General features: G+C 41.6%; 1 long non-coding RNA gene across 1 annotated transcript; it reads right to left on the minus strand.

The window, feature by feature from the left end:
• Window positions 1-5,231: 5,231 nt before the first annotated feature.
• LOC143391017 (uncharacterized) lies at window positions 5,232-24,500 on the minus strand. The gene is made up of 3 exons (XR_013090264.2): window positions 24,416-24,500; window positions 9,235-9,319; window positions 5,232-8,212 (listed from the first exon to the last, which is right to left on the minus strand). It is a non-coding gene; the product is annotated as an uncharacterized LOC143391017 (long non-coding RNA).
• Between the last annotated feature and the right edge of the window lie 267 nt (window positions 24,501-24,767).

The following is a 24,767-nucleotide window of genomic DNA, read 5'->3' on the forward strand; positions in this document are numbered from 1 at the left end:
AAGAGATGGTACAATGTCCATGCTCAAAGAAGTCCAATCATGACTGTCACACAAATAATACAGTCCCAGGTGGCTTATCAACAGGATATATTCTGAGAAATGCATTGTTAGGTAATTTCATTGTTGCACAAATATCACATAGAGTGTACTTGTACCAACCCAGCTGGTATAGCCTGCTATCTACCTAGATTTTAAGGCACATACCATTGTGTTTGGTCCATCATTGACATTGTTATGCAGTGCATGACTGTATAAAGTTAGCACTGAGAAAGAACACCCAGGCATCTCTTGCCCACAGCCAAGTTTTGAGTAATTTCTTTCCAGCATGCTCCAAAGTGTTCTTGGTTCAAGGCTTCTCTTGTCCCTTTGCCCAGTCCAGATCTCTGCTCCACCCAGACCATTTGAGGTAGCCCTTTTTTTTCTTCTGTATATTCAAACTGGGCAAGTAGCTAATTCAGCAACTCCTTTTGGCCCCGTCTCTTTCATTCCATGGAGTGGCCATGTGGCGAGAACCTCAAGATGCTCCAGTGTCAGCTTGTGGATCACAATGTTGTATTACTGATAAGTGGCAGAAGGGCTCTCCACCAGGAGCTTATTTCATTTGCTTGGATTGTAAGTCCCACCTATCAAGGCTTTCGAGGTCATGGCTGAGTGTGGGGCATGGGCAGGGAGAGAAAGCCTGAATCATAAAAGTGGCCATCAAAAACCACAATGAAACTCATCCAACTGAACACTTGAGATAGATATATTTTCATTTTAGGCTATTTATTGTGCATTAATCTAAACTATTTAAAATTAATCTAGGAAAGGAAAGAATCACGTGGATGTTCACTCCTCTAACATGTGCAGCCCCTGTGCATATATTGTGAGCTTCAACTCATAAGTAGTGTACAGTGTTGTGTACAATAGGCATGGTCCCTGCTTTTCTGAAGCTTATGCTGAGTGACTGTAGAATAATACTCATATATTTATGTTTCATACTTTTCAAAGGGTTTCCATGTAAGAAGCCCTTGGTCCCCCAAACCCTTTTGGCTGTATGTGCAACCTGTTCCTAACCCATTCTCTCCACCCCCATCCTGCCTTGCTGGCCCCAGCTCTTGTCATGTCTTGCCTGCATAAATAGCCCCTAAATGCTGTTTCTGCCCAGGTTCTCAGTTCACTCTTCTCACCCATACAAACAGGTGCTTTTAGAAATGTGAATCAAATAAAATCTTCCTATGGTTTAAAACTCCTTTCCATCACCTGCCTGTCCCTCTATAATCCAGCCCTTGCTTTCTTCTCTACCCTCAACCCTCCTGGGTTCCTGGGATAAGACTAAATGCACTTCTGACTCAGGGCCTTTGCACATGCTGTTTCCTGTCCCACTTCTCTCAAGAGGCTCCTGTTATGCTTCACATCTCACATCAGAGTGTGATGCCTTCACTTACCACTCCCAAAGCACTGGAACTTTGAAAACACAGAAATAGAATTGAATGAGTTTAGAATTTGATAGTAAATTCTATAACATTTAGCTCCCATCTCTCCGGTTAGAGGAGACCTGGCACATAATTGGCACTGAATATTTTTAGACTAAATCATACCACATGCAAATTAGGAGTTGATACATTTTGGGGTGTAAGAGCCCAGAGTTTCCTGCTCAGGCAGGGTGGGGCTGACAAAGAAGCCTGGGGAAGTCAAGGAATTTCATAGCCCCTGCCTGATGTACACACTAGCCTTACAGGGATCTCTTGAAAAACTGAAGGTCATTTCTTCCCAGTTATTGGCTGGGTTTGGTGGGAATGATTTGTTTCTAGTCCATTGCTCTCTTCCCAAGCTTCTCCCCATAAAGCTCCCTGAATGTAGATTCAGGAATTTATCATCGTAACATTTTTTTTGTCTGTTTCTAACCTATAATTCCTCATTTATAAAAAAAAAATGTGGGGGCTCTGGAATAGATCTCTAAATTCCCTTTAGAGCCAATATTTCATGGTTTCAAGTGAAAATATGTTCCACCTGGAATCACGGTGCATTCAGGTCAAGCTTTTAAAAAATACAATTCAGACTTCACTGGAACATCTAGAGGAGGTTACAGAGGCTCCTTCACAGTGGGTGTCCCAGGTAATGAGGCGCTCACTCACCTGGCCTGGCGGGTATGAAACAGCATGAGAAGATTACGAGCCCATATCCTGGTCTCTCCAGGGCTTGGCCGGCAGGTTCCTCGTGTTTTGATTTTTCTCTCCCTGGAACATCTCCACTCTGAGCAGAGATACTATTAAAGAAAGTTTTAAGTTGAACAATGAGAAACATTCTCCACATGAGTTTTTAAAGTCCACGTGTACAACTGGTGGTTCTAACATGTGGAGTCACCGGGGGTGCCTGTTAAAAGTGTGATCACTGGCTTCCTTCCAGAGCTTTGACTTGGTGGATCTGGAGGCACCTTCGACTCTGTATTGACAAAGCTCTCAGGTGATTCAGGTTCAGATTTTTTTAGCAGAAAATTACACACATCTGAGGTGAAGGGGGCTCACACTCTTCAGGGACCTGGGTTTAGACAAGCTCGGGGGCTCCCTGCTGCCCCAGGCTTCTCACGGCTGGGAGATACAAGGAGCATCTGAGCAGCCTCTTCACAATGTCTGCCTTCATCTACCAAGACTAAAGATCCTGTCTGCACCATGCCAAACAATTGTGCCGTTAGAGAGGACAAGGCCACTCCAATCCAGCCACACATAGTATACCTAATTTCTGTTACAACTAATTCTTTATTTTTAAATCAGTGAACACACAAGTAGATTTTCTTAAGGCTATCAAAGTTCCAGAAAATTAAAGGTGAGTTTTTTTCTGCTCCTTTTACCCTTGTTGGATTAACTGAAGGAACTTAAACTTGATAAAAGGATGTTTTCCTGGTGTTCTACTCCTACTGTCTAGAGGAGATGGCAGAAATTTCAAGCCACTTTTAATAAGTCTTTTACCCACTTCTACATACAATCCTACAAAACCAAAACTCCAAGTGCATTTGTTTTCAAAGTTGGAGAACTTGACACATATGTGAAGAATCACTAGAGTCGCATCTCCCAACAGCAGCCCCTCTCCTTCTCACCATCCAAGTAACCATCAACCTGCAGAAAACCCTCTTCCCCCAAGGGAAGGGGGCAGAGGGTGTAACAGAATTCACACAGCCTCATTCACAATAGAGCCAAGAAATTAAACCACCTGCAACCACAGCTGGGGGCACTCTCATCCCTCTACCATGAGAACACACCCCAACCCCAACCCAGCCATTTTCCAGAGCTCACTCTCCTGACGGGACCCATCGGAGCTCTCACAGAATATCAGGAAGGTGGGCATCTACAGAAGAGACTGTGGAGGAGAGAATCAAAGGCTCAGGACATGCTTCAGCATGGCTCTTAATTCAAGGAGCAAAGTTCTTAGACACTTGGCCCAGACAGCTTGGGAGACTCAAAAAAGCAAAGTTCAACAAGAGTGATGATGTTTATAAATCACCCAGATGTCAGCACTGTGGCAAAAGAAGCACCTACCCAAACTGCAGGACCAAGATCATGAGCATCTTCCACTTCCGGGAGAAAGCAAGCTGCTGAGATGGTCAGTGGTTAGTGATAGATGAGGGAGAATTTCCAAAGCCAGCAAGCTCTGGTCCCCAGGGGTATTACTAGAGCAATAAAGGCAACTGCTTTGTTAGATCTCAAAGAAGAGGCTACCAAATTTCTTTAATTTTAGCAGAAGCACTATTAGCAATGTGATTTTTAAATTTACTTTCAGAGTTCCAGAAGTCCTTGCTATACATCAGTGGGCCAAAATAACTAGATTCCTAGGGTCAGAAGGGACCCTATAGATGTGGGAACACAGGAGGAGGTGACACAAAGAGAAATATGTGATGGCAAACAGGAGGTGTAAACCCCATGGAAAGTTGACACTCCTACTCAGCCCCGCTGCTGACTTTTGACCATGAAAAAAATCAGTTCAATTTTGCCAAAGCTAATGATTTTTCAATATAAGCCCTCAATTCAGACTTTTATGTGAAATTTCCCAACTTTAAGATGTTGGCAACACTTCACTGTTACTTAAACACTAAACAGGCCAAACAAAATCCGTGGGGGTCAGGGGTTGCTGATTTGGCCTTGAGATTCTAGTTCATGATTTCTGATATGTATCAATCATTGTTATTGTTCAGATATGGAATGTATCCCCAAAAGCTCAGGTGTTAGGCAATGCAGCATTGTTCAGAGGTGAAATGATTGCATTGTGAATGTTATAGTCTTATCAGTGAATTAATCCATAAATGGATTAATGATTAATTATTTGACAGGCATATTGGATGGTAACTGTAGGCAGGTGGAGCACGGCTGGAGAAGGTGAGTGGGTCACTGAGGTCATGGCCTTAGAGGCTCATCTGTCTCTGGCCCCTCCCTCTCTCTCTCTCTCTCTCTCTCTCTCTCTCTCTCTCTCTCTCTCTCACTGCTTCCCCACTACCATGAGTTAAGCAGCTTTTCTTCTCTATGCCCTCTGCCATGATGTTTCTGCCTTGGAGCCAACCAAACCATGCATCAAAATAGATCTTTCCTAACTGGGAATGGAACCACCATTTGACCCAGCTATCCCTCTCCTCAGTCTATACCCAAAGGACTTAAAAACAGCATACTACAGGGACCCAGCCACATCAGAGTTTATAGATGTTTGTAGCAGCACAATTCACAATAACTATACTGTGGAAACAAACTAGATGCCCTTCAGTAGATGAATGGATTTTTAAAAATGTGGCATATATACACAATGGAATATTACTCAGCAATAAAAGGGAATAAAATCATGGCATTCGCAGGTAAATGGATAGAGTTGGAGAAGATAATGCTAAGTGAAGTTAGCCAATCCCAAAAAACCAAATGCCAAATGTTTTCTCTGATATAAGGTGACTTCCTCATAGTGGGGTAGGGAGGGGAGCATGGGAGGAATAGACGAACTCTAGATAGGGCAGAGGGATGAGAAGGGAAGAGAGGGGGCAGGGGGTTAGCAAGGATGGTGGAATGTGGTGGACATCATTGTCCAAAGTACATGTATGAAGAAGACACGAATTGGTGTGAACATACTTTATATACAGAGATGAAAAACTGTTCTCTATATGTGTAATATGAATTGTAATGCATTCCACTGTCGTTTATTTTTTAAAAATCAATTTTAAAAGAAAAATAAAAAACCTTTTCTTCTCTAAGTTAAGCAGCTTTTTGTTTTTGTCAGGTATTTTGGTCACAGTGACTCAAATCTGAATAGCAAAATTATCATAACTTAATAGCAATAGCTGATATTAATGGAGTGCTTCACATGTGTTACTTTTATTCTATACAGTTGAGGAAATTAGGTTTATAGGGGACAGGTAACTGCTGTAAGTTTGCATAGCTATGTAAGTGGGCAAGCCAGTATTCAAATCCAGGTTTCACTGATGCAAGTGCTCTTATTCGTTGATGATACTGAAATTTTAAACAATTGTTGCCCTTAAACACATTTATTTGGAGAGTTATCACAATGGCATTGATAACCAGTATTTGAATTACTTAGTATTTAAGGGAGGACAAGATCAGACTTCCAAAAGAGGAGCTACCACTTTACCCAAGGAGAACAGCAAGGAGATAATAATGAGAATATTCTTCCATTCTCCACAGTGCAAAACTCCCTTACTACCCAAAGGGTGGTCAGTGGATCAGCAGCATTGGCACTGTCTGGGAGTTCCTTAGAAAGGCAGAACCTCACTAACCCCTGAACCTCCTGAACTTGAGAAGCCTTCAGATGCCCTCACTGACTTGTTCTCCAGTCTGACACTTCCAGCTCCTACCATCTTCCCCATCACCCGGCCAACTGTCTAAATACTAAGGATTCCTCTTCAATTTCTTTTTGGCCTCTTTCTGGGCATTGTATAGTCAATTGGGTTCCATCAACCCAACCCACAGGAAGGGATCCTTCCCTATAACCACAGCTATGCACATTAGCCCCAGCTACTAGACCCATGGTGGGCCCTTGAAAATGTAAGAAACATCAGAACCACACTTGCCAAGTTTCCCAAGTCTTCTTGTGCTATAGGGATAAAGGTGGCACTTGCCCCCCAAAAGTGTATTCTACAGGCAGAATACATCGGTTGTAGGCTCATTGATTCTAAAAATTGGTTGCCAACTGGTAAAAGAAGACAGGGATTCCTGGTAGTGTGGGGGCCTCAGTGCCTATCATGGTGGGATCACTCACAAAGTGCTGTGGGCACAGGCATAAGTCCAGATCTGGGGGTGCTCATCCACCTTGCTCTGATGGCTGCTGGAATATCACCCTGGATTTCTAATCTCTTGCTCTTACATCTCCCTGCAGCTCTGTTCCATGGCACAGGGGTCTTTTTCAGAAAAATGAGACAAACTCCTGTCCTAGGCTCTTCCACCACCTTTGCTAAATTTCTCCCCTTCCCTAGGTGCTGGGACATTGTGGGAAGAGAAGTATCGTGGCAGTGCATGGTCAGTGGGTTCACATGCCTGCTATGTCAATGTCCCTGTCCCTCACAGGTAAACTCTCCCTGCCCCCCAGGCAACCCAAATTCTTTAAGCATGTATGTCATCTCTAAGTCCCTTCCACAGCCCTCACCTGCCTCTCAGAGACCATAATCACTCAAGGAAAAATCAAGTCAAAGTTCCCAGCGCCCTCCTCCTCCCCACAGACCCTGGCCAGGCGTGCACACGTGCAGTCGGAAAGCCTCTCCTGGCTCTGACCCACCACAGCGGCTTTCCATTCCAGTGAAACTGTGATGTTGCCATGGAAACAACCAGTGAGGTGTTTCTCTGGCTGAGTCCCAGGCTGAGGACCCGCGGCCCACACTGCACACATATTCACTGCTCGTGTGCCAGGAGCCCCCTGCCACCCTCACCAGCCCACAGCAGCCCCTGTTCCTCAGGGGGGTTGTTCACAGCAGGGTGAGTGTTGGTGTGCGTGTGTCTGTGCATGTTTGATTGTTTTCTCTTCACTTTTGCCCAGCCCCTCCCAGCACACAAAAGGCACATTCTTGAAAAAAGAAAAAAATGTATTTTTTTCTGCATTCCAGCTGCCTGAGCTAAGCGGAGGAATGAATGGTTTGGGAAAAATCTCACACAGGAATAAATTTACAAGGGACAGCTGAGCGGATAAATTCAGTCCCCAAAGAGGGGCATTACGAGGCCTTTTGGCAGGAGGCTTGGCCCTTGTGCAAAGCTGTCTAAAAAGAAAAACAGAGCAAGAGAGGGAAGCTTTCAAACCCACCCAAAAATAAACCTTTCAGAGATCCTTTTAACTCCCTCTAGTTACCAGCATTTTAAGACAGGAGGAGGCCCATTAACAAAAGCAAATAAATCCTTGCTAGGTAGACAGGCTGGGCCTCAGAGTCTACCTGGGATGCTCTTCTCTTGCTAAGGTGGATGGCTCAAACTTATCTAAGTTTTCTGATTTGGCCAACTGTCCACACACTACATGACAAAAATGGTGCTCATCCTTGTTGAAATTTGGCAAACAACTAGCGATGTGTTCTTCGGAAACCCTCCTCAGTTAAGAGTGGACTCAACAGAATAGTGAGTCTAGCAGAAAGAGGCCAGGAGCTGGATCCACCTCTGCTGGCAGGTATTAGGAAGGTAGTGCAAAAAGAAGAGACAAGTGTGCCTGGGAGGTGGGTGTGACTGCCACCATTGCATGAGGCTGCTGGCTCTAGACATGCAGTGTTGGTTACTTTGATTTCCCATGGTTGCTTTCTACAAAGAATAAGGTTAGGCCTGAGTAATTTTTTGGACACTCCCTCTTCAAAGGGGTATTGAACACTTGTTTCCTCTCTCCTGCTTCTTTACCACTTCCTTGACTCACAACCATTAGTGGTTGGTTGCTACAATTAGGAAAATCCCTTTGGTTACTTTGAGGTCTGAAAACTCAATCAACCCATATCCTCTCTCTTCCCTCTGTAAATCAAGTCTTAGAATTTTTATGGCTGGAAATGACCCTTCTGGTCCTCATGGTAGCTTTTCCCAGGCTCTTTCACCTCCAGAAGAGCCTGAGACTCTCAGCCCAGCCAGGCAGGCTCCTTTGGGAAAGCCAAGCTGTCCATGGTCGGTCACCAAACATGTTCACATCTCAGGCCACGAGCTGTTCTGAGCTTATCAAGTTGACTGTTGCTCTTACTTCTGAAGTCATGATGGGTCAAAGAGCATTCAGCATACAGCTCAGTCCTAAACTAGAGACATAGAAAGATACATATGAGATGATAGTCTCTGCCCACAGCAAGCTTAGATTCTGTTGATTAGATAAAAATGACCAGTTACTGAGTACTTGCTTAGTTCCAGTCCCCAAACTTTTCACCAATTCATTAAGATGAGTACTTAAATACATGGACAGAATCTGACAAATGTGCCAAGAGGCTCCTGGATCTACTAATACTCAGTAGAGCTCCTCGGGTATTAACTTCTTGGAGCCTCTGTTTTTTCATCTGTAAAGTAGATAATATCTACCTTGCAAAAATGCTGTGAAAATCCAATGAAACCATGAAAAACTCTTAACTCAACGATTGAGCACAGTCTGCAGATCCTGCTGCATTCAGGACTATGTGTCTGAAGGGAGTATCTCTCTCTCCAGCTCCTTCTAGCCAGCAACCCTCAGAAACAACTGCCCTCCTAACCACATTCAGAGAGGGCTCTGAGACAAAGCAGGAGAATGAGCAGCTGGGCTGATTGATCCTGGAAAACCTTCCTGCAAGGTCCATTCAGCTATATTTCCTTCCAGGTAGCATTTTATGATCCATATCAGCCTTCTTTTTTTTCTTACTTAGTTTCCCCAAAAGTCAAAAAAATTATTTGAATCAGAAAATTTCAGATGAGTCTCAAGTTTGGATCTTTTGAAAGTTGTTTCCTTTGAGTTTGTGCCTTGGGGATGCCACTTTTTCAGCCTCAATTTACTCACCTGTAAAATTGGCATATATAGCATCAATAATGCTAGGTGGTAACATGCAAAGATAATGTACACAAAATATTTAGTGTATATATCCAATAAATGGTTGGTATTATCCTTGATATTTTTCTTCACAGAAAATGGAAAATGCTTCATGATTACAAAACTACATACCATTAGGTATCCATTAATTTTATCAGAAGTCATACACACTACTTCTGGTACTGTGAAAGGAAACAAACAGAGTTTGGGCCCTGCAAAAACACTCCACAGGTAGGATCAACGGTCTGCAAGTACATGTTCAGCAGGTACCTGAATTGTCCATGTGTCCTCCTTATATCTTAGAAGTTCATCCTTGGGATGGACTCAGGCACTCAGTCTCAGTCACACTCCCTCCCTATAATAAATAGCAGTTAATATAATCCATTAATACAATACGATATAAACATTGACTGTCGGGTAGTATGTGGAGGAGAAAGTGGGAGTGGAGGTTGGAGCTGGTCTTGGTGTTCTCTGTACCACAGGACTCAAACAGGTTTTTCATAAGCAGTTATTAGTAAATGGACAATACTGTCTTTATTAAGCCTAAATTAAATGCATATTTGAAAGAACTAAGCAATATTGCAAAGGGAATTCACTGATATTTCCTAGTTGTACATTATTTCTTTAAAAAACATTAGGGCTCCTTTCTGTCCAGGAAATTTTGGCTTTTAGAAGAACTCAAAATTCAAACAAGAGATTAAGGAGAAAGAGATGGCCTTTCTAAAGGGTGTGGGTAATGGTCATAAGAAAGATGATAGCTGGAAATATCATTTCCAGTTGGGCCAAAGGAAAAGAACATCCTCAGGGAGGTTCTGCATCCAAAACTAACATAGCAATCCTTAACATTGATCATGAACTTAAGACTACGTGCAGGAAGGGTACTAAACCATTTATAAACATCACCTTATTTGATTCTGTTTACAATTCTCAAAAGTAATTATTGTTATTCTTATTAACAGAAGAGAAAACTCATGTTCAGAGAGGTTAAGCGATTTGTTTAGCCTTGCACAGCTAGCATCTAAAATTCCAAGCAGGTCTGGCTGCCTGGATCCAGAGCCTAAGCTGTTTTTTTATGACATCACTCTGCAGTGTCCAATCTTGTTTTCAAGGTATAGCAGAAATAATGGATTGTCCTTCAATACCTGTTATCACCTTCTTCCTCAATAACACATTTCCATAAAATTTAGCTAGACATGCAACCTTTTGGAATAAAAACACATTTTCAAGTCTCTGCAGCTAGATGCAGCCACATGTCCAAGTATTAGTCGTCCATGTAATATATGTTGAAGGAATGTGTTCAATTTCTGGAAGTGTCCTTAAAGAGAAGGTCCATGCCCTTCCCGTCCTTCTTTCTCTATTTCTTTTCTCGGCTGGCTAGAATTCAGATGGGATAACAAAACTTGGAGCCACTGTCATGGACCACAGGAGGGAAACATGGATGATGGCAGAGGTGTGCTACAGAAGTGTAGTCACTGACAATGGCCATGCTACCATCACAACCCTGGTCTGCCTCCCTCAAATTCATAGGAGAGACGAAGAAACCTTGATCTTGCTTAAGCCCACTGTTAGCTGGGACCTTAACTCCACTGGACAGGATATTATCTATTGTGCAAGACAGATCCATTCATTGTCCCATTGTCCTTTCCTGCATTCTCTTCATTTGCTCCCACACCCAAATGGATTCAGTTTACACATGCATCAGATTAATGACAGATCCCCAATAGCACGAGGACAGCCAGAGACCTCAAGAGAAGGCAAGCGTGGGCTGAGGCCAGAGGCCATGCTCTTATCGATGTTCTTGGGCCTGACCAGCCAGTTCTTCTCACTCAGTTAGCCTCCCTGTCCACTTATGAGGCAAGGCACAAGTCTCGCCAACAAAACTGCCTCTCCAAGAAAATAACCTCAAGTCCTTCTGCTTCTCTGGATCCTCTCCTGCCATCATTCTCAGAAAGTCTGATGTACGTGACGGGCCTGTCATGAAACATCTGTCTCCAGCCCCACCCAAAAGTACCAGGTTCCAGGAAAGACTGAACTGGACTTTCCCCTCCTCTGTGTGTCACTTTTGCTTATCTTCCAGAATGAAGCCAATTGAGGATGGCCAAAAAGAGCATGGAAATGTCTTGAAGAGGTCCAGAGTAGAAGGAACCTGAAAGTCCCCCTGATCATTGAATCGTAGAGCTGGAGAAAATACAGAGGCCAGTTTGTCCAAAAAAAAAAAAAAAAAAGATGATGATCTTAGAGCTGAAGGAAGCAACCAAGCCAAGGCCAAACAGTTTGTTATTAAAGAACCAGGACTACTGGTAATAACAACAGCAACAGTTAGGCAGCTCTTTGCTTGTGCCAGACAATGTGGCGTGTTTAACATGGATTATGCCATTTCATCCTCTCAACCCTATGCAACAGGCTCAGAGAGAGTAAATAGCTTGTCTGATTTCATAGGCTAATAAGTTGTTGAGCCAGGATTCAAACCCAGGTTTATTTGTGGCTTGAGCCTGGACTCCTCTTTTGACAGTCTTATGTTATGAATTCAGGTCTTGTCAAAGCAAGAACATGTCAGAATTCCCCCTCCTTACAAGCGAGCCAGTCTGGAAGTCCGGAATCTAAGTTGCTTTCACCTTGCTGAGTTGCTGTCACATGGTACTGTCCTCGGCCACTCTAAGACCTTGACACAGATGGTCCCTCTATGGAAGTCTAAAATCTGCATGTAGAGGAAAGCTTGCTTCTGCTTCTATCCCCAGGCACCAACCTGAGTGACCACTTTTGGGTTCAGGCTAAAGCTCAATGTCAGCATCTTCCCAGCCTCTTTGGTTTAGAATCTAATGTATGAAATATGATATGTCAAGAGCTTTGTAATATTTTGAACAACCAATAAAAATAAATAAATAAATAAAAAATATTAAGGAGAATCAAACTGCATCCAGTTTTAGGAATAAAGAATTGGGTAAAACATGATGACTGACTTTAAGGAGACTTTCAGTAGAAAGATGAACAATAAAAAATAATTTCACAATAATTATTTGGCAATTGTGTCAAGCGCCACAAAGGCAAATACTGTGGTACCATAGGAGTGTGTTAAAAGAGGCACAACTGGATAGGGGTTGGGACATGAGAAGGCTCTGAAATGGATGGAAACTTAGCAAAATGAAGAAACTGAAAGAAAGAGTGCTGAAGAAGTGACTAAGAGTTAGATCATTCAAAGTTAGATTAATAATTTTGAACTTGGCCCCAAGAATAATGATACGCCACTGAGTTTTACACAGGTGAATGACAGAATGTGATTTGTACCGATAAATAATCATTTTAGAAACTTAGTGCAGAAGGCATCAGAGTGGAGGCAGAGAGGCCTCTTAGAGGTCATCACAGTTGTGCAGGTAACAATGAGTCTGGATAAAGAATAGGACTGAGAAGAAAGGAGGTGGAACAGGAATAGTAGACACAATGGGCAGGAGCTGCTTGCGGGAGTGTAGAGTTCAGAAGTACTCTTGACTTGTCCAGAGCTTGACTTATCTAGACTCATCTAGAAACATCAGTCTTGGAGTTGTCACCCCGAAATGGTATTGGAAGGCATAGGCATAGGTGAGCTCTCCCATAGGGAAATAAATAAAGAAGAAAAGGTGGTATAGGATCAAAACCCAAGGAATTTTTAAATTAAAAATTGAGCAGAAGGGAAAGATCCATCAAAGGAAACTGGGGAAAGCAAGCCAGGAGCATGTGGTGTCACAGAAAGTAAGAACAATTCAATAACAAGGAGACAGTCAGTGGTGTTAAGAACTCCCTGGCAGACAAGGAAGAAGAATGGAGAATGGTGTACGGCTTGCAGGTTGGTAAGTGCACTGAGGTACAGGGAGGTGTGGCAGAAGAGGGAATGGGACACCCCACCCCACCCCTATTCCCTCATTCCTTGCTCTATTACTATCTTCTCTTTCACTTCGATGTTCCTGATTGTATTCTTTATAACAAACCAACAAGCCAGGCATTGACCTGGAGATTTCTACTCAAAGCAGAATAACGTTAAAAGCAGAATAAATGTAAAAAATGTTAATAATGTCAAAGGACATTATTAACATCATCCAGAAATATGTCTATTATAGATGCCTTTGAACCTAAAAGATAGCGATCCTTCCAAGATTTTGCTACCAAGATTTATCCAGAGGTAAAGAAAATGTGTAATATATAGTCAATGGACTATTACTCAGCTTTAAAGAAGAATGAAATTATGGCATTTGCCAATAAATGAATGGAGTTCGAGAATATCATGCTAAGTGAAATAAGCCAATCCCCAAAATCCAAAGGCCGAATGTTTTCTCTAATATGCAGATGCTAATTCACAATAAAGGGGAATCTTTAGGGAAGAATAGTTACCTTAGATTAGGTAGAGGGAATTGAAGGAGGTGGAAGGGAGAAGTGGGGATACAAGGATAGGAAGGATAGTAGAATGAAGCAAACATTATTACTATATAATGTAATATATATATATTACATTATATAATATGATATATATATATATATATATATATATATATATATATATATATATATATCTGCATGACCACAAGATAATGTATCAGTCACTGACTTTGAATAATAAGATAAACCTTCTACTTTGAGTACTTATGTTTTTTTTTTTTTTTAAATAGAACAGTAAAAATATATGAATGAGGTCCAGTGACTGGGTAGAGCAACAGATTGTTGACTTTAGCAAAAGCTATTTCAATAACATGGTGAGGATGGAAGCCAAACTGGAGTGCACACAGTGAACTGGGGTTCTTAGCTTTTTTATTTCAGACTTATCCTGGCATAGCTTTGGCTCAGGATCCATTCAGGTCACCCCAATTCTCACCTCAATTTCATAGGAGCAAAGTGTCAGAAAATCAAAGCCAAATAACCCTGGCTCTAATCAAGTTCTAAGACTAAACTAATGAATGAAGAAGTAAAAGCATTAAGTCTAAGCTTGTAGGAATTCAGTCAGTATGTTTTAAAACCCTCACAACATTAAGTTATCTTGTGCATGTTCTATGTAAGCTTGGGGAATGATAATTTTCTAATAAGCTAGAAGTTGACTACAGGGTCATAAAAATAGACATCATTTGATGCCAAGAGAGCTGAGGCAAGCCAAAAGGGAGCAAGGATGGTGAATTAAAGAACCTGCCCAAAGATATGAAGTGTTGAAGGATGAGTGAAACAGGTCAGATGGGAGGCTAAGGAACAGGAGAGCTGATGACATTTGACCAAACAAAGGCATTTAAGGTGAACTGGCTGTGGAACTGAGTGTGAGAAACTCACACCAATGTCAGGTGGTTACAGTGAGAGAATTCTGGGCTTCTAATCATACACATTCAGCCTCCTCTACATCCATTCTATGAGGTATCCTAAGTCTCATTTTATATACGAAGATTTCCTTGGGTCACTGTCAGCCCCAGGCCACCTTGACCCAGAGCTCATGATGTTATTCTGCAATATGTGAGCCCAGCCAATCTCACTCCCTTCCTGGTGCAATGAATTATCACTTAGAGGTAGGGATTTGACTCTCCCATCCCTGGAAGTCACACAGTGTTCCATTCTTCTCATCATATCGTCTTTCACAGTTGTGGGTATGGGCAAAGCAATCCTCACAGGGTCACTGAATCACTCAGCCCTACCCCAACTCATAATCTAGCAGAAAATGCTTCAGCATAACACCCTTCTGAGAACTCCATTACCTTACAATCACCCTCTCCAAGAACTAAGCACATGAAGGCTCTCTAGATGCAGGCCAGGCCCACCAGTGGCTGCAGTTAAATATGAGTTCCTTAAGGCCCGACCTTACCTCCCCATTTGGTGTGACTGACAGCTGCATCTTTTCCTTTTGGATGTTGAAACTTCACAACAATGATAAAGTTTGTGCAATGGAAGACTAGGAAGGAGAGCAGGCATCCATTATATTCGTTGCATAACATCTCTGACTGCAGCAACTTTTGTCCTCTTTCACTGGTCTAAACACTCAGAATGGCTGATGGGATTTGACATGCAAACAGCCATTCTGGCTTGCCCAGAATGACAGAACAGGAAGTCGACTCAAAGTGCATGTGCGTGTGCATCTGAATCTGTACATCGCTGTGCCTCTGTGTGAATCTTTGTGCATCTTCTGAGAGGGAGTATGGATTTCCCAGTTCTTGTTGCTTACTCCCTCTCCTCTGACCCTTCTAGGTACATGCTGGTGCTTGAGAGAGTAGATAGGCAGGATGCAAATAAGATAATTCCCTTGAGTGTTGGGTAACAAGAAGCGTGATGTTTGGGGACCAATTCAGTTTGTTTGTATCTTTATTTCAACTGAAACTCTTCCGTTCCCACACGCCCCAGGGATGAGGTTCTCCAGCCCCCTGTGGGGCCTGCTGGGCTATTTTCATGGTTGCTAAGCAATGTCAATCCTGCTTCACGCCTGGTGAGCTCATGGCTGTGCTGTGGCGGTGTCTGTGGGTGATCTGGATTAGGTTTATAACAACCAGAGAGAGGGGAGTGGGAAAAAAAAAAAAAAGGTGTGTGCACAAACAGCACACATGAGAAGTGACAATGTGATGAAGGGTGACTTTGATGGGGACCTAGAGCCACGAGAAGTAACAACAGGAACCATTTTTAGCATCTACTAGGTATTAAGCCAGGCACTTTGACACACATGAGTTCACTTAAATAGGGCTGACCAAACCAAGGAGAGGTGGCCACAGGAGAGCAGATGCCTGTCATCTTGTTAACTGTTGAAGTTACCTCACATAGTGCCGGGCACATGGTAAGAACTGAGAAATTATTGTTGAAATACATGAATCATTCTGTTTAAGAGCAGAAAAGAGCTGTAGCTATCATCTGGACCAACTCTATCATCTACTACATGTGAGGGTCATTGGGAAAAATTCTCACAAATAAACACCCACTTTCTATCCCTCATACACGTTTGACTCACATTATTAAAGGAGCCTGCTGGACCCAGAGAGAAAAGTCGCCAATAGAGGAGGGTGAGGTTATTCCAACTCTCCCCTCCTCATTACTAAGAACCCAAATATCTACTGGTGACCAAGAGGGAAGTTGGAAATAGTGTCTGACCACAGAGGTCTGCCAGAGCCTCTCATCCCCACCACTCCTCTGCCCTCAGATCTTGGTCTGGGTTGCTTCAGCAGAATCCCAGCTATTCTCCCTGCCTCCTTCCTCCTGTGGTTTCTTGCCCAGATCATTGTGAAAACATAGCAGCAATGGTCTCTCTTCCTAGCATGCAATCTCTTCCCAACAGCTGGCCAGGGACCTTTCCCACCGTCACCAACCGGCCTTCCTTCTCTTGCAGGCTCACCACCACCATCCAGTAGTTTACCCAGCCTTAATTCCACAGCCCCAACTCTTCCTAAAGCTCCATCCAGATCAAGAGTCTTTGTACCCTCTAAAAGCCAAACTAGACCCAACTATGACATGTGACAAGCCCTTCAGTCTTCTCTCTGATAATCTGCAGATTAACTCTGAAATATCTGCAGATAACTCAGAAAACTGAGTGTAGAAAAAAAAAGAACAAAAGAAAGAAAAAAACATTTTTATCATACCCTCTTGAAATACAGCCATGGGAGAAACTGCTCAGATCACAAAAGATCGTTCCAAGAACTGCTAGGACACACCAAGAAAATGGCCCACTACAATTTTTAAGAAAACTGTCTTTACCCAGTAACTAACTGGCCCTGAAACTGCCCACTATGAAATTCACATTAACTATTCTCAGTAGCTGCCTCCACTTGTCAATCAGGACTTACCAGCTGCTGCAAAGCATCACAAGTGTGGGTAATCTTTCTTTCAAAAGGGCTTGTGTAGGTTTTCTCCTTCCCAATAAATACCTCAACTTTTATTTTTTTCTGCAGATACACCAGAGGTTATGCTGGTCTCCACATGTATTACAGCCTTCAATACCAATTTTTGTATTTTACCCAAATGAAACCTTTTGCTTAGAGATTCATCTCTACTTTATCAACCTGCAACAGCAGTCATAACTTCTAAGAAAACTCTGCTTCTCCAAGAAAGTTGAGTTCTAAGAGTACTTTTCATATTATGTATATAGTGTATATTATATTCTTTACATATTCTGGATATTGACCCTTTATCAGATATATGATTTGCTGGTATTTTCTCCCATGTCATTAGATGCATTTTCTCTGCTGATAGTGTCCTTGGATGCACAAAAGGTTTTGTTGTGGTGGTTTTGCTGTCCCAGAGATAAAACACAGGGCTTTTTTACACGCTAGGAAAGCATTCTAGCACTGAGCTACATCCCTAGCCCTACACAAAAGTTTTAAATTCCAATAATGTCCAAATTATTTTTTCTGTTGCTGCTTATGCTTTTGATGTGGTGTCCTAATAATCCATTGCCAAACCTAATGTCATGAGGCTTTTTCCCCTCTGTTTTCCTCTAAGAGTTCTATAAGATTTAGGTCTTAATCCATTTCAAGTTTTGTTTTGTCTTGTTTTTGTATGTAGTGTAAGGTAAAGGTACAACTTCATTTTTTCACATGTGGACATTCAGTTTTCCCAGCTTCATTTGTCGAAAAGACTGTTCTTTCCCCAACAAGTGATCTTGGCACCCTTGTTTAAAATCATTTGACCATATCAAATGATTTTTTTCTTGGCTCTTTTCTGTTTTTCTTTATGTCTATAATGCCAATAGCACATTGTTTTGATTAATATAGCTTTGTAGTAAGATTTTAAATCAGGAAGTGTGAGTCTTCCAACTTTATTCTTTTTCAAGATTATTTTGGCTATTCAGGATCCCTTGAGATTCCATATGAAGTTGAGGATGGATTTTTTTTTATTTCTGCAGAAAATATCATTGGTATTCTGATAGGAATTCCACTGAGCATGTAGATCACTTTAGGTAATAACTGGGAAGTTTTGAGGACCTTGTCCTGAGGATACTTAATGAATTATTCTTTTTTTATTTTTTATTTTTTTAAATGTATGAGTACTTTCTTTAGCCAACTAAATTCTAAATTTTGAACAAAGGAACTTCATTTTCTGTTTTTTCTCTCATTAAACAATACTGAAGTCATTGAGCCATAAAGATTGGATTAATATTCCTCTAACTAGAATTTTTAAGTGGAAAAAGGAGGAAGCACTGCCCCCAAATCTTCTAGAATTGGGGTTTCTATTGCATTTTCAAAAACTGAAAAGAAAGAAAGAAAAGAAACAAGATGGGGGGCATCAATCCCTATGATATCTGAAAAGTAGACTCCCTTCCTGGAGCACTATTTAAACCTGACACCATGACTGCGAGCCACACCAGAGCAGCCAACACCTCTTCCTTCCCTGACAACTCCAGTCAGTGCCACAACGTGGACATGACTATTCCTAAGAAACTCAGCAGAAGGTGATTTCAGACTGAGGAAGCCTAGACTGATACAGTAATTGGCACATTGTAGGAGTGATTGCCATTGTCTCTACCCACCATTTATTCAGAGCCTTCTATATGTCAAGTGCCAGCAGTAAATGTGCTTTACCTGTATTGTCTCAATGCTAAGGGAAGATTCAAGGCATTGTGAAAAGGAAATGGGTTTGGTAACCAATTCTAAAGTGAAGGGAAGACCGTACCAAATGACGCCCAGGTGGAAAGAGCCCAGTGTATTTCAACATACAGTGAGTAGCATTCTAGTTACATGTCAAATCAACTCACTTATTATACATTAGAAGGATTTGTCAATTTGCATTTGCTTTGAGTTTGGGTTTCCTTATATAATAGGCCATAAGTACTGGAACAACAATGGAATTCTTCTCAGCAGAATTCTGCAGAGGCGAAAACACATAGACAGGTAGAGGTCAAAGTCTTCGTTTCAGCAAACTCACCCACCAGAAAAGGCAGGCTTGGTTCCAGGAGCCAGGAGCCAGGAACCCTTCCTGTACTGTGTGGCTCACACCCTGATTTAAGCCCTCCAAGGCGGGTGGAAATTTCTCATGGGGAGTGTTGACAAGTTAATTATGAGTCTACATAGTCTGTGGTGACTGCGGGGTTGCCCACAAGAGTTGCGTGGTGCCAGATGTTGCTGTTGCATTGAATGACATGCCAGATGTGTCAGCCACTAGGACTGTGCTGATTTGCTGTCTCAGAAACCAACCACTGAGATTAAACAGTAGTTTCCTTTGAAATCAGTTGGCATCACATAGACCAAACCATTGATTGGTTGAGTAAACTTCTACTTTTCTGTGAAGTTTGGTTCTTATATGACCTATGTGTTGAGATCCTACTACAGCAAGCATGAACACTCTCTCGGCAGTGAGCTATGCCAACCCATGTGAAACCTGAGCTTCTTGAGACTATAATTTGTTTTCTATCATGTCTCCATTTAGTGGGCCACCTGTTCTTCTCTGAGCTCCCCATGCTTAGCTCACACTTCCTGACGCACACAACCTGCCAGATCTTTGCTGTGGATCCCTTCAGCCCTGAGGACATTGTGTTTTCTATTTATTTGGTCTTACGTTATTATACACTATACCCCTAAGTCCAACTAGCCAAAAGGCCAAGCATGTGCAAAGAACACTAGCATGGATAGAGAACGAGTCTACTCAATCTGATTTACTACTGTAAAGCAATTTATGGTAAATACACTAGTAATAGGGGTCTCTAGTGTCACTTTCAATAACTGGAGCAAATATTTACATACTTCAGGTCTTACTTGAACTGCTTATTTGCCTCAGCAGTATGCGTCATAATCCTTCAATGGCTTCTTCCTGCCAAGAGTATGAAGTGCACACTCCTTCCTTCAGCTGTCAAGGGCCTCCAAAGTACTTCCTGCCCATCCTCCAGCCCAGCATGGCCAGTGTCCTTACTGACCTTCAACATGCCTCCATATCTTTCCTCATCACATTCCCACTGCTGTAAGTCCCCCTGGACCTCACTATCACCAAGTTCCTGCCAACTGCCAAGTGCTGGGTCAAGTCTAGTAGAATCTAAGAAGATTTCCATTGATCAACCCAATGTCCTGTATTTTTTCTAGAGTTTTATACCATAGTGGTAACTCTTAGGTGTTGACTTGTGGTTCCCAAGATTCACATGTTGAATTCCTAACAGCTAGTACCTCTAAATATAACTTTATTTGGAAATAGGGTTGTTGCAGATGTGACTAGGAAAGATGAGGTCATAAAGGAGTTGAGTAGGCTCCTAATCCCATATAGCCAGTGCCCCTTAAGTAACCCTCAGAAGGAAGCAACCCTACTAACACCTGGATGTCAGAATTTTGGCCTCCAGAACTGTGAGACAATTAGTTCTATGGTCTAAGCCATCCCATTTATAGAACTTTGAAATGGCAGCCCTAGAAAATGAATGCCACTTGTTATTTAGTAAATTTAGATTTAATGACCATTGCTATAGTTTGGATATCGAATGTCCCCTAAAGGACCATATATTTAAAGGCTACATCCCCAGATTGGTGCAATTGGTAATGGTAGAGTCTTTAGGAGGTGGGGCCTAGCAGGGGGTCCTTAGGTCACTGAAGGCCTGCCCTTTAAGGGGATCATGAGACTTTGGCCCGCTCTTCTTCTTTTGCTTCCTACCATGAGGTGATCACTTTGCTAAGTCATACGCTCCCACCATTGCCAATTACCATCCCCACTGGAGACCTAAAAGCAATCAATGGGTGCATCTAATCTTAGACCGAAAGCTTTAAAACCACGAGGCAAATAAACCCTTTTTTGTAAGTTTATTATCTCAAGTATTTTGTATAGTGATAGGAGCCAACTAACACAACCAACAAGGTCTTAATATGTGCCTAACATGGACATTGGTGCTTCACATGTCCTCTTGTTTCTTTTCACACTTTACCTTCTCAAAGTTCTAGCTGAATGATCTAAGATTAGCAGTATAGCCTGTGGTTACACACATAGGTTTTGGAGCCCATCAGCCTGAGTTTGGATCCTGACTCCACTGCTTTTTCAGCTGAGTGACCTTGGCCAAGTCATTTAGATTCTTTGTGACTACTTCTTTTGTTATCCAGATCAATTCTAGATGCATATAGTCTCTGACTCTGTATCCTTGTTAAAGCCTGTTCATATGTCACCAAATATAGACAGTACATTTGGAATAGACTCCTGATACATAAAAAAATAATAATTTGGAGGGAGAAGACAAAACCCTTGAGGGTATTTCATAAAAATCAGCATTCATCCTCCTCAGTGGCTGAGATAGAGACTCAGCCACTGAGTGTTCTTTGTGCCGTGTCATGCATTTTAAGAGACTGAAGTCAGAGAAAACAATGGATTCAAATTTGGGCTCCCAAATGACAGTCAAGAGGACAGATGCTCTGAGTGTAGATATGATTTTCAGTTGCACTGCCCCTTTACGAAGGCAATTCTATGTTTTTAGTCTGGGGTGAGCAGCAGCAGGGGTTTGTCTGTGCGGTTCTTAACTATTTAAGCACACTAACGGGAACCAGTAAAAATACAAGGGAAAGTGCTTTGCAAGCTAAATATCCAAATGCAAATATGATTTATAATGGTTAACCTCGGAAGAAAAATGACTTCTTGAGAAACCAAACCAGAATGGTTAGGAGAAAATGGAGTAGCCTGACATCTTCATCCCTATCATGTTAAGAAGAGTTGTCCTGGGGGTTCAGCTTCTGTTCAAAGCACAGAAAGCCACAAACAGCTTCCATTCTAAAGACAAAAAAAGCTGGATCTACAAAATAATAACTTTTTCAAGCACATCAGAGAGCTGAGGTAACCAGGTAGACTGAAGTCCAAGGGACCCTGTGAGTAGAGACATGAACTGTTTAATCTTTTACAAAGCATAGGAGGAAGGGGCAGTTGCCATAAAAGCAGCAGGAAAGAGAAGAACTAAAATTTTAATAAATTCTTAAGAGTTGATTCTGGGCTGTTAGAATAATCCCAGGAGAGCCCTAGTCCCAGGGGATTCCACAAGCTCTGTGTCATGCCCTTTCCTGGGTGCCAACAAGAGAGCAGAGCAGGGCAGCGTCCTTGAGAAGTTCCCTTCTGTGGTGCACAGTCACAAAACTGCTGGAATGCTTTCTTGTGTGAAGCAAAAGCCATCAGTTACTGGAAAAAAAAAAAGGTAGGAGACACTCCTACTCCCAGATCCTAGGAAAAAAAAAAAAAAACTGGAAGCTGCTGCTAAGGGGAGCAAAGAAGCAAAGGGAGGGGAAGAAATTCCCCTGCCTCTACTAAGATCCAGGCATCAAGTAACAAGCAGTAGTATTCTACCATAGGAGGAAGGTCAGGAAGAATTTCCATATACAGCCACAAAGTAACCCTGCCACTGAGGGAGAGGCAGAAGCAAAAACGGTCCCTGGAGGGTTCTAAACTGGTAACAAAGTGAAGGTCTGGGGTCACTAGGAGGTCTGGGATCACTGGGTTCTAGGAAACTAGAAATGTCCAAGACTCTCACAGCGTGTGGCAGTTTGCTGTCACAAGAAGGGGAAAAGTATTGAGAAAGCCCAGGAGAATGAGTCTACTCAAGACTGAGACTGGACCAGGAAAACTGAGGACCAACCCCCTCATCCCACACATGAGCTCACACCCAGCACAAACAATAAGCAGGCTACAGCTGGAGGGTGGGGAAGAAACACAAAGAGACCAGCACCAGGGTGCAAGAAGACTGCAGAGAAAAACCCCTGGGACTCTAGACCCCAGACAAAGTACAAGGTAGCAGAAGCCCATGCTAAAGACTGAATTCTGTGGAGTACTAACGGTAAATATAGCAAGAACAAAACATAAATTCAGCTCAACTTTTGAATAAATTGACTCTGTCCTCCAATATGAGTGTCCTGACAGAAGTCTAATCACTTCCAAGGACAAAAATCCATTTACTCTTAATTTCTATGCTTCTTCTGACAGGATATCCATCATTCAATTAAAAAGAGAGAGAGAGAGAGAGAGAGAGAGAGAGAGAGAGAGAGAGAGAGAGAGAGACAAACACACAATTCATTGACAAGACAAAGCAGTCATTAGAACCAGACCCAGAGAGGACCCACCTATTGGACAGTGACTTTAATAAAACTATGATTAATATATTAAAGGATCTAGTAGAAAAAGTGGATAACACATATGAACAGATGAAGAATTTCAGCAGAAAAAAATGTGTACTAGTAATAAAGAGTCCATTTGTTAGAAATAAAAGGCATAAAATCAGAAATGAGAAAAATAACAGAATTATCAACTTGTGAAAAACAGATAAGGAAAGGCTCTATGAACTTGAAAAATAGGCCAATAAAAATTATGCAAACTAAAGCAAAATTAGCAAATAAGAAAACAAAAAATGTGAAAACACAAAACCAAGTTTCTGAGAACTGAAAGACAATAGTAAATGGTCTAACATTTGCATAACTGGAGTTCCAGAAGGAAGAGGGCAAGAATGGGGGGAAAGAAATTGAAGAGTTGATAATCTAAGAATTTTCCAAAATTAATAAAATATAAACCACATGTACAAGAAGCCAAGACAATCACAAATAGGATTAACATACACTGGGAATGTAGCTCAATAGTAAAGTGCCCCTGGGTTAAATCCCCAGTACACTCCCCACCAAATATTTCCCTTATTTTTAATCTTCTAAAGAGTAAATGCTAAGGTTTTAGGCTCTCTGAGTTTAAAATCTAGCTATAATATCATTAACTGTATTTGTGGGAAATTTATATAATCTTTTAATGCTTCGGTCTTCTTACCATAAAAATCAAGATAAAAATACCAACATTATTTGATTATTGGGAGAATTAAGTAGAACAATACATATAATATTCTGAGAACACAGTGACTAGCTATTACTTTGGCTCTGCTTCTAAATCCTTAAGTTAACACAAGTGTCATATTCTGGGCCAAAGGTGATTAGAATGATTTAACCCTGGATCCTTTCAAAATTCCCAGGAAATTTCATATTATTTCAAATTAAAGCCCAACTCCTCTCCTTGATCCACTATAAAAGTTGCTCTTCCCCACTTTTTCTCTATATTAAGACAAGAGTACTTCTACAAGTAAATCTCCTGCCATATAAAGAGTTTCTTTCACGGGAAAGCAGGTCATTCTAGAATCTCCGAATTGCTATTATCCAATTTATTCATAAAATTGTCTAATACGTGTCAAATATAGCTGATCTGAAAGAATTTAGGATCTTATAGAGAAGATTCATATTGTTATGCTAAATATTCAAGTGCTCAAATAAATATAAGATAAAACTGGAGAAACACATTCACTGAAATTCTTCTCTAAGGAAAGAACTTGCCATATTGTCAAGGGATATCTTCTTATTTGGACAGAAGCAAAGAATGTTCTGCTGGAAGTAAACTGGAACCAAAATGTCAAATAAAAAGACACAAGTGCATAACAAAAAAAAAAAAATGAGGATCTCCCATAGACAATCAGAAAAGATTTAAGAAGCAGAAATGAGAAGGAAGCAAGAAAGACAAAGAAACCCAGGAAGTGATAGAAGGTCACACACTCCACAACTCCATGTACCTCCAAATCCTCCAGATGTTGAGTAAATTCTACTGGCCTCCATTCTGTAGTGGATTTCCTCTGGAAACCTGTAAAGCAGACAAGCTCTGTGCCAGGGTGATATGAAGCAAGACAGGCAGAACACGCCACAGATCTGAGGCAACAGCTGATATTGAAGTAGCACTGTTTAAATCATTAAAAAAAAAAAAAAAGCGCTATTCTTTTTAAAAAGGAAAGTCAGGAAAAGAAAAGAAATAGGAAATAGGAGAACGTATACCAGAGGACTGAGCCTAGTATGTGGAGTAAAGGAAGACCTGTCAGGAGAAGTAAATATAAAACTGAGAACTTCCATTTGTCAGAATCCCATTGATCT

Source organism: Callospermophilus lateralis, chromosome 2, assembly GCF_048772815.1.
Source record: "Callospermophilus lateralis isolate mCalLat2 chromosome 2, mCalLat2.hap1, whole genome shotgun sequence".
Lineage (NCBI taxonomy): Eukaryota > Metazoa > Chordata > Mammalia > Rodentia > Sciuridae > Callospermophilus > Callospermophilus lateralis.